The following is a 6265-nucleotide window of genomic DNA, read 5'->3' on the forward strand; positions in this document are numbered from 1 at the left end:
AACCAGGACTGAACCAGGACTGAAACCAGGACTGAACCAGGACTGAACAGGACTGAACCAGGACTGGACCAGGACTGAACCAGGACTGAAACCAGGACTGAAACAGGACTGAACCAGGACTGAACCAGGACTAAGGACAGGACTGAAACAGGACTGGACGAGGACTGAACCAGGACTGAAACAGGACTGGACCAGGACTGGACCAGGACCAGGACTGACCAGGACTGACTGAACCAGGACTGTACCAGGACTGGACCAGGACTGAACTAGGACTGAACCAGGACTGTACCAGGACTGGATCAGGACTGAACTAGGACTGAACCAAGACTAAACTAGGGCTGAACCAAGACTGGACGAAGACTGAACAGGACTGGACCAGGACTGAACCAAGACTAAACTAGGGCTGGACCAAGACTGGACCAAGACTGAACCAGGACTAAACCACTACTGAACCAGGACTAAAGCAGGACTGAACCAGGACTGTACGAGGACTGGATCAGGACTGAACTAGGATTGAACCAAGACTAAACTAGGGCTGAACCAAGACTGGACGAAGACTGAACCAGGACTGAACCAGGACTAAACCAGGACTGAACCAAGACTGAACCAGGACTAAAGCAGGACTGGACTAGGACTGTACCGGGACTCAACCAGGACTAAAACAGGGACTAGAGTGATGATGAGCAGGACTGAGCCAGAACCAAACCAGGACTTAATCAGGACTAGAGCGACTAAGACCAGAACTGAACCAGGACTGAACCAGGACTCAACCAGGACTAGAGTGACGAAGCCCAAAACTGAACCAAGACTGAACGTGGACCCAACCAAGACTGAACCAAGACTCAACCAGGACCAAAATGATAAGGAGCAGGACTGAACCAGGACTGAAGTAGAACTGAGCCAGGACTTAACCAGGACTAGACAGAGACAGAACCGAAACCGTATGAGCAAAATTCTGACTCTTCCCTGTATTTCGTGTGTAAAATAACTTTAAAACCACATTTCTGTTTTGGAGTGTTTTGGTTTCGTTGGCACCAGATTTATTCTTGGAGTTACTGTAGATGAAATGCATGCACTTCTATGTAAATGTAAGTTCCATTTGTATTTTTCTGGAGTTTAGGTTGTGATTTGATGAGAGATTTGTGGACTGTGGACGTGGATAAATCTTTGTTTTGTCACATTTGAAGTTTGTCAGAAAGTGGATCTGCCCTTTTCTGTAAAATACAACAATAAAATGAGAGACAATTTTCAAAAGTATCTGACTGTTCATGCCAGAGTCACCGCGGATAATCCAGAGTCCAGGTACAGAACCAGGTCTAAAGAGCCCAAACTACACCAGGTTCTGATCTACATAATGTTGTTTCCTCGTCACAAACAGACCTGGAGTTGTGTTTTTTTTTTGTTTCATTCACATGTTTAACGCACAAACCCTGCAGATTTAGCACGAGTTCTTCGGTGGTGATACAGAAAGAGCTCTGCTGTGTTTTTAAACTCCACACTCCTTCGCCAGAGTCGCTTGGACGGTTTGACTCAGATTTGGCCTGGTTTGGGAAAAAATTTGGCCAAATATGGTGTGCTCTCTGGTCTTGGTCTGTAATCTCTGTCTTCACTAGGACCTGGTGTAGAACAGGACTAAACAGGACTAAACCAGGAATGAAACAGGAGTCACTTATTCACTATATCAAAATGAATGTTTATGTTTATTTGGCATAGATTTGGCATGAATTTGGCCTGGATCTGCACAGATTTGGCACACATTTGGCTTGTTTGGCACAACATTGCCACAAGTTTTGCCTGGTTTGGCTTGAATTTGACCTGGTTTGGCCTTGGTTGGCATGAATCTGGCCTGGTTTGACACAAATTTGGCCATTTGGCATGAATTTGACCTGGTTTGTCACACATTTGGCAGAAATTTGGCTTGTTTGGCACAAATTTGCAATGAATTTGGCCTGGTTTGTCATGGATTTGGCCTGGTTTTAGAGAAATTTGGCCTTGTTTAGCATGGATTTGACTTGGTTTGGCACAAATTTTGCTTTGTTAGGCATAAATTTGACCTGGTTTGGCACAAATTTGGCCTGATTTGGCCTTGTTTGGTATGAATTTGGCCTGGTTTTGACTGGTTTGCCATGGATTTGGCCTAGTCTGGCACAAATTTGGCCTGGTTTGGTACGAATTTTGCCTTGTTTGGCATGAATTTGGCCTGATTTGGCATAAATTTGACAAGCATCTGGCCAAATTTGGCACAATTTTGGCCTGGTTTGGCATGGATTTGACACGAATATGGTGAATATGGAGTGAATATGGTCTTCTGTAATTTTTGTCTCCACTAGGACCTGGAGACTAAACAGGACCAAACAGGACTAAAACAGGACTAAACAGGACTAAAACAGGACTAAACAGGACTAAAACAGGAGTCTCTTTTCACTGTGTAAAAATGAATGTTTATTACAGTCCTTATATACAGTCTTAAAGTGTTTCCCGTGTGCACAATACAAGAGGATGTGGTGCAGTTATAAGTGATGACAGGAGGAAAGGACGACTATGGGCCAGAGGCGGGCTGGGGTCTCACACACACACAAACACACACACAAACGCACAAAAACACACAAACACTCACACACCCCAACACACACAGACACACACAAACACGTTCATGCTCTATGGTGCAGACATATTTCACATTACACAAATTTCCCTTTGAAAAGCCAGAAAAAGTCGTTTATAAAATGTTAGACTCTATCATTCACGTCCTTCTTCACAAAAGTTCTTTTTTTTTTACACTTCACAGTCCACAGTTTTTACAAATACACTTGAACGTTCCACCGTTTGCGTCAAAAATACAAAAAGAATCCGGTAAAGCTGAGCCAACACTGCAGTTTCGTCCGATTTTTAAAGCGCATATGACACCGTAGACTCACTAAAAAAGCAAAATATTCCCCAGTTTGCGTGAAATCCGACTTCCTGATCGGACATAGACGAGTCGGGATTCTGACATGAGATGTTCCGGGTTCGGACTTGTTTACGTTGGTGTGTTTTTATCTGTTAAAGTCAAAAATTTTCAATCAATCAAATGACTGAGCCGCTCATTACCAGTGTTTAAAAGAGCTGAGAGTTGTTGTTTTTGTTGTTCGTAGCTTATAAAAGGTTATTTGTTTACTTAAAAGTGCACGGAAATGTTATTGTTTTGTCAAAAATTTATCACATTAAGCCCATTTATCACGAGGGATACGAGCAGGTGACAGCGCTACGTTACATTACAGTTCAGATCTGTGGAAATTGTGGTGTAATTATTGTATTTTTGAGTTTTAGAAACAACCGGAATGAAAAAAATACTAGCTGAATGTGTTTAATGTCATACCACGGAACATTCCAGACAAAACAATAACATCTTCATGGAGACAAGCAGGTAGTTGACCCTCCGTTGGTAATTAATTAAACAGTTGCAGTCCCAGATCTTTCTTGTGCTGATCTGTTGCTCTTATCATCTGGATACTCACAGTAAACCCCTGTGTAGCAGGAGTCCTGTATTTTTCTGCTGCTCTTTTTTTCCCACAAACTGACACTTAACTGTAAAACTATGAGGTTACTTTTGTCTCATTAATATTCACAAATCCACAGACTGATTGGTTTGTACATGTGTTTTGATATACACAAATGTTAAATTTAATATTTGTAACTTGTTTTTTACAAATAGATGTGTATTTGTAAATATCTTTTTTTAATTTGCCAACGATATGAAAGGATGAGAGCCTCGCACATCAATTGCATGGAGAAAAATCCTGCACACCGTCTTACTTGAAAACTGTGAAATTTATTAGGACCAACCCTGCAACATTTCGGCACTAGGCCTTCGTCAGGCAAACAGGCAAAAATTTGCCAAAAAAAAAAGAAAAACTGAAGATTCTACTTTTAAAATGTGATTTGCATTTGTTGATGAACAATTGCACAAATTCAGAGATTTCGATGATGTATTTTTGAGACATTCTTTTTGTTAAATCCACAGGCATCCACTAGAGGGCAGTGTTGTTATAGGTGTTACCTGGCGTAAAGTCAAGGCCTAAGGAACATAAGGCCTAATTTTGGAAAAGAAAAAAAAAAAAAAATTAGAAATGAGGGAACATTGGCATGCTCCTCTTAAAAATGTAAAATCCCTCCGTCGTCCAGGTAGAATCCGTGGCAAAAGGAGAAATTCAATCTGTCAACTGGACAAAATGTAGTTAATATGATTCACTGAGATTCAGGAGCAGGACCACGCCTCAGCCGCCCTCTCCTCTCACCAGCGAAACACAACCCACCTCGACCACACCTCTAATTTCCCAGAAGCCTTTATGTAGCAGCCTTTCCCATCATCCCAAGGGGGGTCTCCAGGGCCCATTGAAGATTGAGACGGAGCCCCCACCTAGAGTCTCAACCCCGCTTCATACAATATCAATAAACTTCTTCGCACTACGTCGTCTTTGGTATGGTCCTCGCTAGTGAAAGTTTATTTTGGTGGAAAATGTTTCGCAGCTCATGCAAAAATATGACATATGACAAATACAAGTTACAAACATTACATTTGTATTTGTGGCTATCAAAACACATGTGCAAACCAATGACTATGTGTGCATCACTCTCTGTGCATTTATGAATATTAATGAGACAAAAATAACCTTATATAAAACGGAAAATGATAAATACTGACCACTGATACTGTCCCACCAAACAAGTCACAAGTACAAAAACATGTAAACAACTGTCATATGCACTTTAAGCGGACACGCCACAAAACATTTGTTCTGAAGAGCTCTCATATGACGGGCTTTGTGGTCCCTGTTTCTCCTTTATTTACCTCTCAGCAAGAAGGTTCTGGGTTCGATCCTCTGGTCCCTTTCCCTGTCGTCCTCCAGAACCGGTAACTGTCTTTTGTTTGATGAAGAACAAAGGAAGAAAAGAAATTAGCTGTGGCGTCGTGACATCGTTTACAAGTTTATAGAGCGACATTTGAGGGTGAATTTGAACTTTTGTTGGAGACAGAAGCAGGTTCACAGACGCCGATGGACATGAGGAGCACCTTAAATGGAAAATAATAAAAGCACTATCAGTATTTTAACCGTCAAGACTGGTGTGAAGTGTTCTCCGAGTTTCCCAGTTGGAATTCCGAGGTTGTGGGTTATCCCGGTTGTCAAAACTCTGAAACTTTGACCTCCGACGACGACTGGAGCGTAGACACAAACATAGCGGAAAGCTGTCGATTAGTTAAGAGCCTGAAAATCCAAAACAACGGAAACTAGAACAAACTCAGCCGCAGTTAACGTCCACGGCGACAGAGATTCCCACGAAGCGTCTGATTTATGACGTACAATCCCAGGCTGTGTCCGAATGTCCACCCAAGCTCCCTAACCCCCTCAATCACAGAGAAATTCACAGCTCACTACTTTCAGGGCACATTAAAACTTGATTTCTGTAATAAATATGGCACAAAAGTGTTTATGGACTTGGGGTGTAATGATATCCAAGTCTCACGGTACGATATCGTCACGGTATGAACCTCACGAGCTGCTGCACGTGAGCCCCGATCAGTGAGTCGATGGTGACATTTTGGCGACGGCAGCGTGACGAACTGACTCAATGCAAAAAGACGACAAAAGCTTTCAGAGGCGATAAAAGCAGACGGCCTGAACTTGAAAACGTTCTTGAAGACGTGGACACCTGCGGCTTATATTCAGGTGCGGCCTATATATGTACAATTTTTAAATTTCGTTAAAATTTAGTTGATGCGGCGTATATTCAGGTGTGCTCTATAGTCTGGAAAATACGGTATAACTGTGGTAGTATTTCTAGTGCTGAGTTAAACAGCTTCTATCAGCTTTCATCATGTTGTGTCCAGTTAAACACCTGTTGTTGTTATTTTTACAACTCTCCCAATGCATTGTGGTCTATACGAGTCTAGTGACCAGCGCTAGACACTATTTCACAAGGTGCACTGTGGAAAATTGGACATTTGGACACCACTAAAAATGGCGTGAACCCTAAATTGTGCTCTAAGTAGGTAATGGATCTTTTTCACAATGCCCCGCTGTAGATTTGTGGGAATTCCGGTTCAGGGTTTTCTCCACCAGCTTCATAAATCTGCCCCAACAAATCTCCAACCCAACAAGGTCCAGAAAAGATAAAACATTCTTCCATGAAGCGTGTGAAGAATCCCTCAGTCGTCCAGGTAGAATTCATGTCGAGGAGAAAATTCAGTTTGTCGACCGGACAAAAGTTAGTTTGGTGGAAGACG

The 6265-nt window shown here is 42.3% G+C and overlaps 1 protein-coding gene across 1 annotated transcript in view; it reads right to left on the reverse strand.

Moving 5' to 3' along the window:
- Positions 1–6259, reverse strand: part of tgfbi (transforming growth factor, beta-induced) — a 124616-nt gene extending 118357 nt beyond the window's left edge. The window contains exon 1 of the mRNA XM_055160113.1: positions 4832–6259. The gene's annotated coding sequence lies outside the window, so the exon portion shown is untranslated. The remainder of the gene's footprint in view (positions 1–4831) is intronic.
- Positions 6260–6265: the final 6 nt, after the last annotated feature.

This window comes from Boleophthalmus pectinirostris, unplaced genomic scaffold, assembly GCF_026225935.1.
Source record: "Boleophthalmus pectinirostris isolate CB_2022bp ecotype Guang Dong unplaced genomic scaffold, ASM2622593v1 HiC_scaffold_3, whole genome shotgun sequence".
Lineage (NCBI taxonomy): Eukaryota > Metazoa > Chordata > Actinopteri > Gobiiformes > Gobiidae > Boleophthalmus > Boleophthalmus pectinirostris.